Source organism: Pinus tabuliformis, chromosome 5_1, assembly GCF_031772625.1.
Source record: "Pinus tabuliformis cultivar Carrire ecotype Pingquan chromosome 5_1, CPIR1, whole genome shotgun sequence".
NCBI classification, from domain to species: Eukaryota; Viridiplantae; Streptophyta; class Pinopsida; order Pinales; family Pinaceae; genus Pinus; species Pinus tabuliformis.
The window spans coordinates 664,072,316-664,091,628 of NC_142305.1; the positions used below are offsets into that span (position 1 = coordinate 664,072,316).

The 19,313-nt window shown below is 38.2% G+C and overlaps 1 pseudogene; it reads right to left on the reverse strand.

Annotated features, from left to right (window-relative positions):
- Positions 1–16,762: 16,762 nt before the first annotated feature.
- On the reverse strand, positions 16,763–18,638 carry LOC149166734 (uncharacterized; annotated as a pseudogene).
- Positions 18,639–19,313: the final 675 nt, after the last annotated feature.

Here is a 19,313-nt window from a genome sequence, read left to right on the forward strand (position 1 = left end):
TGACTGCTGTGGTTGAACTGCTACCCTAAATCCTCTCATCTATTTCTTGAAGCTATGTGAGCTTTGCTTCAATGGAGGTTGTAATGGTATAGGCCTCATTGATCCACTACTCTGAGCACACCTTTAAAACTGCTTCCTTATGCCAAGCAACATCCACCTACTCCTTGAGCGCTTTAGCCTGATGCATCCTCGCAAGTCTCTATGTAAGGAAAACCATCTATGTGGTCCCTTTTACTTCTTCGTATCTCTGCTGCAGCTCACACGACTCTATCTCTAGGTGCTTTATGTTCGGGTCCTCCTATAGGGTGGTGAGAACCTCGAATGACAACTCAAACAACTTTGTGCAGTCTGTCACTGTAGTATTGACTGCCGCTATTGTTGTTGTGATCGTGGTGGCACGTTGTTCCTTAACCTATGGTAGAGTTGAAGGTTGTGCCTTCAATTAAAGTTCTACCATCTGAAGGTTGAGCTCTAGTTGAACCCTGGCCATTTCCTCTCTAGCGTCGTGCACCCCTGCTGCTAACTTCCAGGCATGCATATCCACCAGTTCTTCTGCTTGGATGGCCAACTTCAGGTCCATCTGGCAAGATTCCTCCACCACTTGCACTATTTGTCTATTCTGTGCCATTACATCGTCACGCTGCAGGATCAGCTATTCAATGTTGATGCACTGCTTGCTCATTACCTGGAGCGCACGACCCTCCCTAGCTCATTTTTCTACAGCGACTCCATCCTACAAAATATAGAGTGTCTCCCAAGGGAGTGCAACTACATTGAATCTAATTCCCTTCAACCCACTAACCATAGGCCTATCGACCTCATTTTCTGTAATGAGTGCTCCATCTAGCAGCACTATGTGTTGGTTGTCTGGGCGCGCAACATTTCCTTGGCTGCAAAACCATTTGTTGGCTTATTAGCCCCCATAAGCCAACAAATCCCTACACTATTGTCCCTTTTGGCATCAGCTCACGGAGCGTGGACTGAAGTATCACCAGAAGCAGTATGGGGGGATGTTGGAACCGAGTTTCCACACCCTTGAGATGTCTATGATGTTGGTTTAGTCAAACTATGTTTTCCTTCATGTAGGTAATTTCACGCACTGTTCTAACCTTCGATAACTTCATGATCTGTTATAATCATCTTTCTTGCAGACCTAACAAGGGGCTAAAATGCTTCCGTGCTACTATGGCAGGGAACTACACTATTTCCCCAAAATACACCACGTACCTTACTTATCTTCTTAACAAATCTTACTTATCATCGTGTAAACAGTTATTCTAACTTGCGTTCACTTAATCAACACATTTATACACATTCATGCATCATAGAAGCATTAAAATTACAATTTATATCCAAAGTAATAGATGCATAAAACAGGAAGTAAATACACCTAAATGGTAGGAAACTTCTCTTTATTAATACTTCCAACAGTTACAGACTCGACTCGCCCTACGCACTTAGCTGCAGGGGTTCGCGCACTCAGCTGCAGACTACTAGGCCTCTGTGCACTTAGTTGCAGAGCCTTCTAGTACTCTACGACCCAATAGTAGACTTTTCTCCACATATATGACTCAATTCTTCATCCTTATCATGATTAATTGATCCCTTAACTACTTAGAGCCTCGCTCTATTTATACAATCCAGTGGTCCGCCGACCATGGGTAGATCTCTATTGAGGGCAGACAACCCTATGACTCTTTTACAAACTACGCGCTCCATACCCACCAAATGTGGAGTCTTTACATCATAATTACAATTTTTGACCAAAATCAGGGCTCTAAGCCCCAAAACATCCCTTGGGTGATTCCTCGCCCAATAACAATCACTACAAAGGCAATGGAAATCAAAGTAACAACAAGTTCAACAACAAAGGAAAGGGGAATGCTCCTCCTACTCGATATGGAAACAGTCGACCTCCCAAAAGGTCAAGAAAACCTAGATATGAGGAAATTAATGTTGTAGATAAGAAAAAATAATTTTATCTTACTTCTACCCTCACCACTGGCTCTCCTCCAGACATTTTGGATAATTGGTTGATTGATAGTGGTGCCTTAAGGCACATCACTGGGTACAAGGATGCCCTCTCAAATTCGGTTGAAAGGAAGACAAATTTGGAGATCATACTTGGGGACAATGCCACCTACCCTGTGAAAGGGATTGGGACTATCACTCTTCACTTGAATCAAGGTCAAATCCTTCATCTACAAGAAGTATTGTATGTACCTAATTTAAAAGAGACATGGTATCTATTTCTGTGATGGAAAATAAAGGCTTCAAGGTAACATTTGTTGATGGGAAGGTACATGTTTGGCAAACGAACCCGAAAGATGTATTTACACTTGGATATAGGGTTGAAGGTCTCTATCAAGTAGAAGGAACTCCTTTGGGAGCTATGACTTGTGATACTTCTCTTCAATCCAAATTATGGCACTGAAGATTTTCTCACCTTCATTACAAAGCCTTACCTTATGTAAGGAAGATGGTCACAGGTATGCTCGAATTCAACATAGATCATGAAGGAGTTTGTCAGGGTTGTGCAGTTGGAAAACATACAAGGGGACCATTCCCTTCAAGTGAAAGTCAAACTACCAACATTCTTTAATCAATCCATTCTGAGCTATCTGGTATGTTTCTTGTAACATCTTTGGGAGCATACTTGTACTATGCAGTTTTTTTGGATGACTTGTCTCACAAAACATGAACCTATTTCTTGAAGAAGAAGTACGAAGTGTTCAAATTTTCCACTCTTTCAAAGCCTTGGTTGAAAATCAAATAGGGAAGAAGATAAAAATATTGAGGACCAATAATGGAACCAAATATGAGTCGAATGAATTCAATGACTATTGTAGAGAAGTGGGAATTAAGAGGGAGACCACTATCGCATATACTCCTAAGAAAAATGGAGTTTCCAAAAGGAAGAATCAAACAAAGATAGAAGCTAATCATGTTATGCTTCATGACCAAGACCCACTGAAGTTCTTATGGGGAGAAGCTACAAAAATTGTTGTATATTTTCAAAATAGAAGCCTGCATCAAGCATTGGACTTCAAGACACCTAAAGAAGTTTTCACCAATAAGAAAATTGATGTTTCGAATTTTATAATATTTGGTCGTCCCATATTTTCATGTGCCGAAAGAGAAAAGAAACAAGCTAGAAGAATTTGGGAAGAAAGGAACATTTGTGGGCTACAGTGAAACTTCGAAGGGATATAGAATCTATGTGCCTGGTCATAGATAAGTAGAGATAAGCCATGATGTCACCTTTGTTGAAGATTATTCCCTTGGGAAATTTAGAGATATTCCTATCCCAGGGACAATGATGATGATGGAGGAAAGAAGGATGAATCTTCGACATATGAACCAATGCTTGATATTGAAGATCTGAGGGATCCCATTAATCCACCTCCTGGTGTGCACTCTACTTCAAGGAAAATACCTTTGTGGCTCAAATATACTCTCAAATATTCTAAAACTCATGTTTCACCAAGGGGGACATTTCATGAAAGCAAGAAGCTGAATAGGTTCCAAGGGTACTTAGTTACTATGAGTACCATTGTTTAATCTAAGACATGTACATTTGAAGAAGTCATGAAGCACCAAGTATGGAAGGATGCAATGAATGAGGAAAATGAATCTATCATGAAGAATGGTGTCTAGGATGTGGTTCCTAGACCCAAGGACAAGTCAGTGGACACTTCAAAATGACTTTACAAAATAAAACATGGAGATGATGGGAGTGTTGAAAGTTCAAGGCTAGGTTCGTTGCTCGAGGCTTCTTTTAAAAGGAAGGAGTGGACTATGATGAGATATTTTCAATGGTTGCCTGATACACCACCATCTGATCCATCATTGCTCTTGTTGGCTCTCAAGGATGGAGCCTACAACAAATGGATGTCAAAATTGATTTCTTGCATGGCTCGATTAAGAACGAAGTCTATGTAGAACAACCTGAGGGGTTCAAGGTTCAAGATCGTAAGACACATGTATGCGGGTTGGAGAAAGCCCTTTATGGGTTGAATTAAGCCCGTAGGGCTTGGTATGAGAGGATTGATAGCTATCTTATGAATTTGGGTTTTACAGGGAGTCAAGTTGACCTGAACCTATACTTCATGGTTGAAAAGGACAAGCCTCTCATTCTGGTCCTTCATATGGATGATTTTTTTACTGATGGGTATAGACCCTCTCATTTATCAATGTAAGAGGAAGTTGGTTTCTGAATTTGAGATGAAGGACCTAGGTTTGATACACTAATTCCTAGGCTTGGAGGTCTGGCAAAAGCCAAGTGAGAAATTCCTTTCTCAATGAAAATAAGTTGTGAAGCTACTCGAGAGATGTGGGATGGTGGAATGCAAGTCTGTGTTTACTATGATGAAACTCAACTTCAGGAAACTATGTGGATGTTTTGTTGGGACCGAATTGGCAAATATTTTCTAGGATCAACAACTTGTGGGGGGGCTGATGTTCTTGGAAAACTCTTGTTCGGGTATATGCTATTGTTAAAATTGGAAACTAGGGCCAAACTCCATGTGGGTCATATTATTTATCGAAGTTGATATTTTTCTTGGATTCCTCTCTCTGAGAGGTGTAGGATTGATCGAAATATCATCCAATTCCGACATGTATTTATGGAGATATGAATTTATTTGTATTATTGACAATTTGTCAAGGTCGGACAAAAACAAAATTACCCCCATCTCAACCTCAATGTCACATTATAAATAGAGGAGGCCTCAGGTCATTTGTTACACACACTTCTCTCATGATCTCTCTCCACTCGTTTGGCTTTGGTGGCAAGGGAGGTCAAGAGGGAGAAGCCCTAGCCGTAGGTGAAGAGGACACTGTGGGAGAAGCCCTAGCCGCAGTCCTAAAGTCCTAAAGGAAGGAGATCTAGCCATTCCCTAGCCACAGTCATAAAGAATCCATAGCCATGTCCTTGAAGGTGACCTAGTGCCCTAACTGCAGGCCTAATCCATAGCAAAAAGAGGTCTAATCAATAGTGAAAAACAAGCCCTAATCCACCATTCAAAGAGGCTCCTATCCACAACTAGCCGCAGTCAAAGGGAGGCTTATATGTGCAATCAAAGGATGCTCCTATCTACTGTCAAGAAGAAGGCTCCAACTCACTGTCAAGAAGAGCAGTAACCTATAGTTAAGGAAATCCTAAACCACAGTCAAGGAAAGCCTAAAGATGTGGGTAGAAAATCCCTAGCCATAGTCAAAGGGAGACTCTAGCAATTGCAAGGAGCCATAAGATAGCAAGAGAGAAGCCCTACAAACAACATTTTTTTCTGTAGGTAGAACTTGTGAAAGAGAGGTTGTTTTGAGTGTCATTATTAGAGGGAGAAAAATTGAAATTTGAAGCGTAGGGTCACAGAAAGAAGAGGTGTACAATGTGGGTGAAATGGGGTTGTTATATAGCTATTCTAGGAAGATTGAAGGGTTGAGAGAAGACTATGTATCTTTCTATAAGGAAGAGGATAGAGGGAGTTGTTTGAGGGCTCATAAAGGATGGAATAGTCCTCCAGAATGGCTACCTTGCGCCCGTTCTAAGGGTTATATGATGTCGTTTCAATGAGAGGTGCAGAGCCATTGTTAAGGGATAAAAATATTGCATTGAGGATTAGTTAGATAGCAAGGAGCAACATGGTGGTGTAATTACCTTGGAGAACCATAGCTCTAGAAATCAATTAAAGAATGAGGACTGATAAGTTTGCCCTCACCAATATTCAGAAGTGCATTCCTTGGTGCCAGAATTGTAACTTCATTGTGACACTTTCATGGTGAAGATTTCTTTATGTCAGATCTCCTATTTTTACAAGTGAAGTATTGACCTCAAATCAGTGTACTCTATCTCTTTCTCTCTATTGAACTATAGAAGACTAAAGAATATTTGATCAAGGGTTTCCTCTGTTGGGTCCCTATAATACTAGTGATTACCCCATTACTATTGTAGTTATACCCCTTATTTATATTTTTGTGCCCCTATTACCCCCATATTGTTATTTCTGTGCCCCATAGAATCCCTCTATTGTTATTTTTGTGGCTTTATATTATTATTGTTAGGTCGGCTGGATTACATGGTGACTCCTTAGACTCCTATATATAGAAAGGAGGTTTTGTCATTTGTATCATCCAAGAATTGTTCATTTATGTAATGTAAAGGAGGTTTCCCCCTCGAAGAGGCTGAATTCTAAGGCGTGGATCTCTCTTTTCTATCTTTTTGTGAGCTGGTTTCATAACATTTGGTATCAGAGCTTTGGATTCTAGGGTTTCGCTGCTCCAAATAGGTCATCGTGGAATTTTCGCTATAACTTTTTTTCTGCAACGTTTCAGAAGTCGCAAAAAAAACCCATTTGAGAAGAATTGGTGCTGAACTTTGGGTCCAAATTTCAGAGCTTTTAGCGCAATAGTTTCGGAGATATGATCTGAGGAATTTGGCCTTTTTGCAGACTCCTGAATTACATTCAAAACAGGTGACCTGGGGAAAATCGTCATAACTCTCTCTCTGAGGATCGGATTGAAATTTCGTAAAAGGTACAGAAAGAGGACGGACTGTAGTTTCTTGTGGGTGAGTTTCAGATTCAAAGGTTGAAACAGTGACTCGTGGCACGTCGTACAAGTTCGCTCTACTGAACCAGTCTAAAAGCAAGTCACTGTGGGAGATTTCACATAACTCTTCCTTGGAGAATCCAATTTGGCTCAGACTTGTGGCATTGGAAAGAGGACGCAGAAGGCTACTACAGATAGAAATTTCAGAACTGGATGATCTGAAATTACAGAGATACATCAGATTCAATATCAGGCTTCTATAAAGTGAAAAAAGGTGTGTAGTTTTTTTTTAAATTTTTGTGTAAGCTTGGTTTAACAGAATTCAAAGGGCATAGTAAAGCATTATTATCGGTAACTGATGCCCCGAGGAAAGAAAATGCAAACACCTAGTAAGGAACCTGAAAGCTCTAGCATGACTCATGAAGAAGAGGAAGAAATGCTACATGATATATCAAAATTACAAGAACAAGTGCAACAAATGTCACGCTCACAAAAGCTAACAGAAGCTAAGATAAGTGGCGTGGAATCTAAGATAAATGGCATGGAATCTAAGGTAAATGGCGTGGAATCTAAGATAAAGGGCATGGAAGCTAAGATGGATGGCATGGAAGCTAAGATGGATGGCATGGAAGTTAAGATGGATGGCATGGAAGCTAAGGTGAATGGCATGGACGCTAAAATTGATGGCATGGATGATAAGATGGATGAATTGAAGAAGTTGCTACAAGAAAGGGTCACTAATGGTGAAAAGGTAGTAAAGGAAACTCATGATGAGAACAAAAGAAATGTTAATCATGATTCCATAGACTCTAATGTTGGATCGAAGACTCACCATGTTCCAAAAATCGATATGAGGAAGTTTGATGGCAAGGATCCCGCCACATGGATATTACAGATGGAGCAATTCTTCGATCTCAATAATGTGCAAAACCCACAAAAGGTACGTACGGCAACTTTATATTTGGAACCAAATCAGTTTGTATGGTATCAATGGCTTTGTTCTCGTAAACAATTTATCACTTGGGCAATTTTTACGGAAGAATTGATAGCCCATTATGAGGATACAAAAAGCAACACTTTTTTTAGCCAATTGATAAGTCTCAAACAAAAGGGTTCAATAATGGAGCACATTGAGGAGTTCCAAAAATTGAACATAAGGGTAAAAGATATTCCAGAGGAGCATAGGATTGATGTGTTCATAGGGTCTTTAAAGGATAATATCCAACATGATGTGCGCCTTTGGGAACCTGATTCATTAGAGAAGGCATTCAGGTTAGCAAGAAAAATGGAAAGCAAAATTATGGCAACTAGGAAGCATACCACTCACAACTATAAAGACGGAAGTGTTGTTGCCCATAGTCTTCCACAACCTACAAGGTTGACACCACAACAATTGGAAGAAAAAAGAGCAAAAGGGCTTTGTTACAATTGTGATAGCAAATACACAAAAGGTCATAAGTGTGCTGAGAAGAAATTATTCTACATAGATTGTGAAGAGGAAGAAGAAAAGGAGCAAGAAAGGTCAAAAGAAGAGGATATATTCCAGGAACAAAGCCTAGATGAAGAACAAATAAATCCGACCATATCTTGTAATGCATTGGCGGGAATTACCACTCCTCAAACCATCAAGATAGAAGGACAAATCAAGAAAAAAAAGGTAATAGTGTTGATTGATTCAGGAAGCACCCACAATTTTATTCATTGTAGGGTAGCAAAAGAATTGAATTGCTTCCTATATCCAGCACCAGAGTGTCAAGTGATGATTGCAAATGGAGGAACAATAAATTGCTCTGGAAAGTGCCATAATATCAAGCTATCCATGGGAGAATATGTATTGACTAGCCCAATGCTTTCCATTCCAATGGGAGGTGCTGATGTTGTACTAGGAGTCCAATGGCTACAATCCTTGGGTACAATAGCTTTTAATTTTCAAGAACTTTTCATCAAATTTTCTTCGGAAGGAAAGGAAGTTGAATTAAGGGGTATTGCAGGGAAACCAGGAAAGATAATCAGCTCTAATGGTATGACAAAGCTTCTAAAAAAGGAGCAAAGAGGTGTAATTGCACAATTATGTTCGCTAGATGTTTCCACATTGGAATCATCTATTTCTCCAGATCTCCAAAAAGTCTTGGACAATCATTCCAAGGTATTTGAGACTCCCAAAGGTCTCCCACCTATGCGTGATCATGATCATGCTATTCATCTGATTCCAGGAAGTGTTCCTCCAAACATCAGGCCGTACAGATATCCCTATGTCCAAAAAAGTGAAATTGAACGTATGGTTGCAGAAATGCTAGAGGCTGGTATAATTCAACCGAGTCAAAGTTCTTTCTCAGCTCCAGTAGTATTGGTGCACAAGAAGGATGGATCATGGCGCATGTGTCCAGATTATAGGGAGCTCAACAAGCTCACTATTAAAGATAAGTTCCCCATTCCTGTTATTGATGAATTACTGGATGAATTGCATGGATCAATTTACTTCACCAAGTTGGATCTTCGTTCGGGATATCATCAAATCAGAATGAAGATTGAAGACATTCCAAAACGGCATTTAGAACTCATGAGGGTCATTATGAATTTTTGGTCATGCCTTTTGGCCTTACCAATGCACCTTCAACATTTCAAGGTTTGATGAATTCAATTTTCAAACCATTCCTTAGAAAATTTGTGTTAGTATTTTTTGATGATATACTAATCTACAGCAAGTCTTGGAAGGATCATGTTGAACATGTTGACAGGGTGCTACAACTATTGGAGGAGAAACAATTATATGCAAAAAGATCCAAATGTTTCTTTGGAGTCCAGGAGGTGGAATATTTGGGTCATATTGTATCTCATGAAGGAGTTAAGGTAGACCCTAGCAAAATTAAAGCCATTAAGGAATGGAAAATCCCCACATCCATAAAGCATCTGCGAGGATTTCTTGGGTTGACAGGGTATTATCGCAAGTTTGTTAAGAATTATGGGAGAATAGCAGCACCTCTAACAACATTATTGAAGAAAGATTCATTTTCATGGACTCCGGAAGCAACAAAGGCCTTTGAACATCTTAAAGAGGCAATGTGCCAAGCACCGGTCTTAGCTACACCGGACTTCACAAAAACCTTTATTGTGGAATGTGATGCTTCAGGAAATGGAATTGGTGCTGTTCTAATGCAAGATGAAAGACCCATTGCTTTTGAAAGTCGTCCAATCAAGGGAAAGTTTTTAAGCAAAGCTATTTATGAGAAGGAAATGTTGGCAATACTCCATGCACTTAAGAAATGGCGACCCTACCTAATGGGAAGACACTTCAAGGTAAAAACGGATCATGATAGCCTTAAATACTTTTTAGAACAAAGATTATCCTCTGAAGAGCAACAAAAGTGGGTCACAAAGATGTTGGGTTATGACTTTGAAATCATCTACAAAAAAGGGAAGCAAAATGTGGTGGCAGATGCACTCTCAAGAAAGGATGAGGATGTGGAAGCATTGTTGTGTGCCATTTCTATTATCCAACCAGATTGGATAAACGAAGCAAGGGAGGAATGGAAGAATGACGAAGAAGTGTGGGCACTTATTCGAAAGCTACAACAAGATTCCAGTACTTCTGATACATTTAGCTGGAAAATGATTCGTTATGGTACAAAGATCGCTTATACCTCTGTAAGAATTCCCAGCTAAAACAAAAGATTCTTATGGAATTGCACACTTCTCCCTTAGGAGGGCACTCAGGATTTTTAAAAACTTACCACAGGGTTAAGAAGGAATTTTTTTGGGATGGCCTTAAATCAGATATTCAAAAGTTTGTGGCGGAATGTTTGGTTTGCCAGCAAAATAAAGTTGAAACAATTAAGACACCAGGTCTATTACAACCTTTATCCATTCCAAGCCAACGTTGGGAGGAGGTTTCAATGGATTTTATCACAGGTTTACCCAAGTCTGAGGGAAAGAGTGTCATCATGGTGGTAGTTGACAGACTTACCAAGTATGCACACTTTTGTGCATTATCACATCCATTTAAAGCCAGTACAGTTTCTACTGCATTTATGGAAACAGTTCAAAAGCTACATGGAAACCCAAAGATTATTGTAAGTGACAGAGATCCCATTTTCACTGGAAATTTTTGGACAGAATTATTTTCTTGTCTTGGTACTCAGTTAGCTCATAGCTCATCTTATCATCCTCAATCTGATGGGCAAACTGAGATAGTAAACAAATGTTTGGAAGGATATCTTCGTTGCTTTGTATCTGATAAACAGACACAATGGGTCAAATGGTTGCCTCTGGCTGAATGGTGGTATAACACTTCCTTCCATACAGCAACAAAAATGACCCCATTTATGGCACTTTATGGGTATCAACCACCATCCATCACATCATATTTAAGAGAAAATTCTAAGGTTCAGGCAGTGGAACATCACATCGAACATCAACAACAAGTCCTCCAACTCTTAAAGGATAACCTCGTGTTGGCACAAAATAGAATGAAACAACAGGCAGATCAACATCGCAGTGAAAGAAGTTTTGATGTAGGTGATTGGGTATTCCTACGGCTACAACCATATAAGCAAATGTCCCTAAAGCAAGCTAAGAAGGATAATAAATTATCACCAAAGTATTATGGTCCGTACAAGGTGTTGCAAAAGATTGGTACTATGGCATACAAATTGGAGCTTCCTGCAGCTTCTCGATTGCACCCAGTTTTCCATGTTTCATGTTTAAAGAAGGTTATAGGTGACAAGCTCCCAATTCAAACAATATTGCCAGAACTTGACGAGGAAGGAAAAATTATATTGGAACCGGAAGCAGTCACAGAAACAAGAACTCGACAGCTACGAAATCGATCAATTTCAGAGTATCTTATCAAGTGGAAGAACTTATCCGCTGAAGATTCCACATGGGAGGATGAGAATTTTATGCAGAAGTATCCAGAACTACTCAAGCGTTGAGGACAACACTTTTTTGAAGGAGAGGGGCATGTTGGGTCCCTATAATACTAGTGATTACCCCATTACTATTGTAGTTATACCCCTTATTTATATTGTTGTGCCCCTATTACCCCCATATTGTTATTTCTGTGCCCCATAGAATCCCTCTATTGTTATTTTTGTGGCTTTATATTATTATTGTTAGGTCGGCTGGATTATATTGTGACTCCTTAGACTCCTATATATAGAAAGGAGGTTTTGTCATTTGTATCATCCAAGAATTGTTCATTTATGTAATGTAAAGGAGGTTGCCCCCTCGAAGAGGCTGAATTCTAAGGCGTGGATCTCTCTTTTCTATCTTTTTGTGAGCTGGTTTCATAACATCCTCACATTGGGGTTTGTCCCTAGCTAGTGCCACATCTTGTGTCCTCTTGTCTTGGCTTGTCTTCTACTGTTTATGTTTATGTTCTATCTACATTTTACTATCATTTTAATGTGATTGCTAAACTGGACATTGATCTTGGGCTAACAAGAAAATTGAAGTAGATTAATCTTAAGCATAGAATATACCAAAAATTAACAGCTTCACTACGAATACATTGAGTCAATTTATGGTCGAGGCTCATCACATACATTGGAATATTGCCAAGAATCTCTTGATATATCTACGTGGCACAGTGAACTATGGTTTGAGATACATCGCAAGAAATTTGAGGCTACATGGATATATTGATGCTGACTGGGTTGACAGTGTGGTGGATTGTAAGAGCACATCTAGATGTCACTTCTCATTGGCATCTGCTTCAATATCTTGGATGCGTAGGATGCAAAAATTAGTTATTTTAAGCACCACTGAGGCTAAATACATGGTTGCTAGTATGGTATGTTGTGAAGTTGATTGGTTGAGGAAGCTCTTTAGTTAGCTATTTGAGCATGTGATGAATACCACCGTGATCTACAGTGACAACCAACGAGGGACTCGCCTTTCAAATAATCTCATGTTCCACAACCGCTCCAAGAACATTGATATCAGGTACCACTTTATCTGGGATATGGTAGAGTAGGGAGAAATAAGGCTCAATCACATTAGGATGGATGAGCAGGTCACAAACATTCTCACGAAGCCATTAGGGAAGGTAAAATTCTTAGCCTTCTATGAGAGACTTGGAGTCATGGAAAGCCCCTCCTTTGAGGGTCTCGCATGAGTTGGACACTGAGCTTTGGGAGCTCCTGCGGACTTGGGGTACTTCTTGGACCTATGAGAGACCATAAGGTCATTGTTTCACCTTCCCCTAGTGGTGTGCTATGTACAAGGTGAGTGGTTCACCTTCCCCTCTTATACCCCATGATGGTTGACATGTGTATAGGGTGAGTGGTTCACCTTCCCCTTCGATTGTGGACACATGTATGTAGGGTGAGTGGTTCACCTTCCCCTATGATTAACATATGCATAGGATGAGTGGTTCACCTTCTCCTATGGAATATGATCAGGATGAGTGGTTCACCATCTCCTATTGATGCCCCAACATACATCCTACCCATGTAGTCTGGGACTCATGGGAAGTACCTCTCATTTGGCCAATGAGTTGGGAAACGTGGATATGGACCATAGCACTACTGATGGACACATAATGTACTTTTGTGTTCCCTATGTTTAGGATGCATGGTGTTCAACAACTTGATCTGGGATAAAATGAGGACTAGCCTTTATCAGTGGAGATAGGTAAGGTATTTTCACTCACTCTTCATCAATTATTCTTCATTATTACTTCATGGTTCAAAAGAATAGGACAAAGCAGAGTAGATATGGTACAGATGGTACATGACGATAGATGGATTGGCAGGTGGAATTCTCCATAGTTAAGAGGTAGTGTTAAAATTGAAAACTAGGGAAAAATTCCACCTTAGGACAACTCATTTGATGGAATTGATGTTTGCATTAAATTTCTCTTTTCGAGAGGATCAAAATTGATCTAAATGTCATCTCATTCGGATAAGCAGAAGTGTGATTTTAACTTTATGACCACACATGTGCAAATTGATAAAGTCGGCTTCATCATTATGTAGGCTGAATAATCCCAATGGATGTGTCTCTTCATCCACATCGAAGTGTATAAATACAAGATACTTCACACGTCATTTGCACATCCATCACTCACAAATTCTTTTCTCTCTCTTCATCAGATTGGTTCGTACAACTTAGGTAGGATCTCTCTCTCTCTCTCTCTCACATGTGTGACTAAGAGGACATAATTTCTGGGTAGAAATTAGAGGCTAAATTTCAGACTTCATGGACATTTTGACTAGCATTGACCGAGGAGATTTTAACCAGTTTTCACTATGGTTTTTGGGGTATAATTTTGATTTTCTTAGAATGCATTTATTGGCACAGAAATCGAGGTTTTATGGGTTATTTGACCTACGCTGACCGCATCCCTCTTTGACCACAGAATTTGACCAAAAAAATTGTGACTGTTCTAGGTTGACTTTGACCACTACTGGAGGCTGTGTTTGATTTACTTTGACCGAGATTCAAAGGAGGTGTTTGACTATTTCTTTGACAAACGTTGACTTTCTGGATGGGCTGAAGTTTGACTACAAAAATTGACAGGGTTTCCAAAGAAACATTGAAGTAAATTGTGCTAAGCATAGAACATACCATTGTTATCTAAAATTAACAGTAAAGGATAAATTTAATTACTGGTGAAAAGGATATGTGCATACAAACTAAAGGCATATAGAAAAAAATATTCATTTCAATCTTGGTACTTTAAAAATATCTCGTTTTCCCACATGTATAGAGAACCAAACCATGTTGCATATTCCTTGTCCAAAGAAGGCTGCTAATCAGAGTAGGGACAAATCAATTTCTCAGTGTTTCAATATGGAATCTTCATGCAAATAGGTTTCTTCAAAAATTCATGGGATAATTTTCCATGTTGACAAACAGGTCTTTTAAATGATCTACAACTTATATTTTAGTATTTTTCTTTTTTGGCCTTAGTTGAGACTATATATTTTTGAACTATACTTTTTAGCATGATGAAAAGAAAAAATGTTTTTCAAAGGTAAATGATAATATGTAGAGACATAAAAGAGTTTACAATGCTATACCAAATGGGTCAATCAGAGATAGTAACTTTTTGAAAGAGAATAGGACTGAGTACTAGAAAGAAATACGTAAATGTAACTTACTTTGTTTTTAATGAAAGAAAGTTGTTTGTTTCTCCTAAAAAAATGACCTCCATTAAGAATCCCAATGAACCCACCTGATGACGATGGTGAAGAGGAGAATCTAGTGCCATGATTCTAATCAACAACACTTCCAAATTCATCATGCAAAAAGGTGCTAGCCACAGCTCCTAAACAACACAATCCAATCAAATAATTAACATTTTTTTAACTCAAATGAGATGTAAGTAGTAAGAAAAATTATCATCACTAATCAAGTACCAAGGAGCGTGCATTAAAAATAACTTTTACAAGTTAATATAATACATGCAAAACTCATTGGAATAAATTAAACAATCAAATATGATGCACTAGAACTCCATATGCAATATGCTCTATAGCAGAATATGTCTTGACAAAGCCCAAAGTTAGGAGCTATCTAAAGCATATGCTTGATAGGTAAAAAGCTAAAACACATGCTTGTAAGCTACACTCCCTTAACATGCATGAGTAAGAATATTTTTGCTATAGACAAAAGATATGAATTCACTTGCTTAGATGGAGAGATATTGAGTAGAAAGAATGGCTTTGCATATTTGAACCTCCACTAAATTTGGTACATAAAAGGGTACAATGATGAATTGTTGATGTTGTGTGGCTTATGGCATATGTGCATATCAACATTTGTTTAATTGATAAAAATGTCACCACTTTAGAAAAATGTATTGTTTCTTTTATCATCTATTTTGTTATCAATAGAATGTCATTTTAAATTTCCATCAATTAGTAATTAAATAACTATTGGCTTGATGTCACTATTAATGTGAACAAAGTGTTGACCTCAATTTGATGAAAAGAAATATTGCTACACCAGAAGTAGCATTGTTGGACTGAAATTACCTATGTTACTCCAAAAAAATGATGCTAAAATTCTTGGAAAACATGTGTAGAAAGGAATTTGAAAGGATATAAAGTACAAAGCTAAATATGGTAAGGACCAGTCTTGCACATCCCCAGTGGATAAAAAATGTTCCATATTTCTAGTTGGGTGCTAAAAGGAAATTGTGGAAATTAGCCATTTTGTGGCTCTTGTGGAATGGATCTGCATGTAAATGTGGAAATTGTGGAACAACAAGAGCCACACAGTAATTGTGGAATGGGTTTGCATGTAACATGATATTGTCCAAATAATGGCACACTTCCAGGGCTACTTCCACCTGCACAAAGGAAACGTCTTGGGATGTGGCAACTTACATAGTTGACGACTTACAGAGTTGAAATATTTTTGTAAGAACCATTAATACCTTGCCCAAAGAGACATATTCCCTGTGTTGAAGCTTAACTATATCTTTTCACAGTCAATAATCAAAACGCAACCATCAAGATGAAATCTCCCTATGTCACTGGTATAGAACCATCACATTCCTCTCTTGTCCACCTTTTCCAATACAAGCTATGTAGGAGCATAAACCATCAATACAAATTTTATTTTTGAAATAAGTTATGTCTCAGAATTCAATCACCTTGTAGGACACATTAGTTTCTCTTTGTTCTTGAAAAATCCCATATTTACATTACACCACCAATACCTATCTCTACTCATAGCGTTGGCGAATTTGAGGTCAAATACCCACTTCCTTCCCAATTAATCAGCTGCAAATGTAAAAACAAGACTATTCAACACAAAATAAACTTAGAGTAATATATGGTTCTAAGATAATTGGAACCATCCTATGTCAATTTTAAGACAACTATGAGTTTCAGAAGGAAAAAGAAACAAGAAAAACAGACAGAGAAAGTTAGAGCAACCTAAAAAAATTCATAGTGTATTTTAAAGGAATTACATGAGAAATAATTACCAACATGTCCATACCTCAAAGAAGAAACATTAAAAATTATAAGGATATTAGTAATTACAATCCTTGCCAGAAAATATCTAAGAATTATCAAGGAAATGAATAGATTTATTAAAGGAAATATTTGAGAATTTATTAAGGAAATGATCAGTCAATTATGAGGATGGCAGTGAAGTTGATAGCTTGCAAGAACATTGTTTACAAAAATTTTCCTGTCTAACATATCAATTGACAATCGATTTCATGTAATACCTCATAAGCAATTTTTTTTTACTGTTAGATAGATTGCTCATATCCAGATCTATGCACATCCCAAACTTCTTTGGGTTCTTTTCTCTTTGAAGACATACCGGAAGTTGATCCATCGCATAATTCTTTCATCTGCTTCAATGAAACAAGACAATTTACTAAAGGTTCCCTGGTGACTAACCTCTCTTCCCTGTAAGAGATGTCACACATCTCAGGACCTGTATTTAAATCATCAAGATTTGGTGTAGGCCATGTGCATGTGCTATTGCTCTCTATCCCAGATGCCACCATGGGGCTTATTAAGTATGGTTTCACATGTGATGATGAGAGTGGCCCTGTAGGGACTACCTGAGAGGAAACTATAGGAAAACATCCCAGTCCTAATGATTCTGGATAGGAAGGTGAGTCTCTTGAAAAACAAGCAATGTTAAGATGAAAACTTGACCCTAAACGAAATCCAGTAAATGGGTAGGATTTACTAGTAGCATTTGAAAAGGAAATAATAGGACCTGAAGAGAATGATGTCTTCCCTTTATATATATATATATATATATATATATATATATATATATATCGCGACTAAACAAATTAAAACCAAGTAATGACCTCTGATTAGACTAATATGTAGATGTAACTATAGTGATAACTTGATGATCTGTCCTATCATTAAAATGAAAAGATATTGTAAATGACGGAAACACATCTCCAGTAGAAAAATAAGATAATGAATTGAGTAGCTTGCCCTTCACTCTCAGGTCAGCTACAGCCTGGGAATATGAGATAAAATTATGAGGTTGCAATTCATCTCCACCATCATCAAAAGTGGGCCCATCATTCAAGTCAAAATCTCTCAAAACACATGAATCTCCAATGGACAATGCACTCGTGTCAGTCTTCAAAGTCAATCCCAAGTTTTTAGCACTGGTACCAAGTATCATTTTGATCAATTCATTCTCCAAAATATCATCAACATGATTCAATTTTAAATATGACTTCATAGGACTACAAGCCCTGGTAGGAGCAAGTGGTTCAACAATTGAAGATATAAAATATTTTCCGCTCATATCTCTGCATCCAAAGCTTGTTGATGGTTCACATATTTGAGAAGATAAATGCACTGTTATTACCCCATCTTCAGATGTTTTCTCATAATTCACATAAATATCAATATATAATGATGCTCTATTTCATTTTCCAATTGAATTAAATGCATCAGAATCTGAAAATGTATTTTGGAGACAGGATGTTGCAGAGCAATTATTTCTCTAGGTTTTGCTAGTCGAAAAGCACTTGTTGCTCCAAATCCTTTCCAGCCTAGTTATCCTATGATTTGAATTGGATTTATTGGGGGAATGAAATATCCCTTTGACCTAGCAACCACTACAATTTGTGTTGCTAAGCCAGTCAATGATACAGTAAGGGGAACAGAACCACTTGTGCAAGGCACAATTGATAAACAAGATGTTGATGTGGATAGTGTTGCATCATATTGACCTGCTTCCTCCAATTCAATAGATTCATTTAAGTCAAAAGAAAGTCTTTCTGTTGAATCATTGATTCCATCATACTTTGTTGGAGGGACGGTCATTGCCATAATTTGGTCAGAAGAATGCAGTTCATCTGACCATGCACTTTGTATTGCTTCTGTTTTCAAACAGAATTCTTGATGTTCTACAAATGTTGAAGATACAACTGTAATGCTTTGTGGAACTTCATAACCAATATTAGAAGATACCTCTAAAATCTCATTACGTTTGATTTGAACTTTCCTTTCAATGTCACAAATATCAAGAACAATACAAGATCCCATCTCTGTAGTAACATTTTTCTTGTTAGAACTAGTAATCACACCGATTCGTTGATTTGCTACTTCTCCAGATGCCACAGTCTGCACTGGTTCCATGCACTCTCTTTTTTCGATCAGAGTTTCCTAACTATCATCCTTATATGTGATGCTCCTGGCAACATGAATATGCTCATTACCTTTGTTTTTACCCTTCCCTTGGTCTTCATGTTCAAGTCCATAGGTAGAATGATGTTCCTAGGCATCAAGCACATCAGTATTTTTATTTTGTTCATAAGACAAACTTATATCCTTTGCATCTTTATCAGACAACTTATTATAGCCAGACTTCTTGTCATGGCCCTCTTCTTTTGCCAACCTTGTTTGCCACTTGATATGCAATTTGCACAAAATCATTGTCAAAAAGTCCTGCATGACAATTATTTGGCTCCCTGACATCAGAATCGAAGGCCCCTATGCATCGAACATATCCTTCACTTGGATTGTCTTGGTTTTCATTTCTAAATTCTATTTCCTCTTCCAAGCAGTGTTCACTACTTCCTTGGTTGTCTCCTTGTACACTAATGTCCCTCACATGTACTTTTTCTTGTTGTAAATTAACTACATCCTATATTTAGTGTCCACCAAGTCCTTCTTCTTTGTCTCTTCTCTCTATTTCAGATTTTTTTTCACAGTCTAAATCCAATCCACATTTTCCTCTAATGTATAGTTATTCAACATCATAAGAGAACTCATCCCTTGGTTTTTCCCCACCCTTGTTTGAACAGGAGTGCT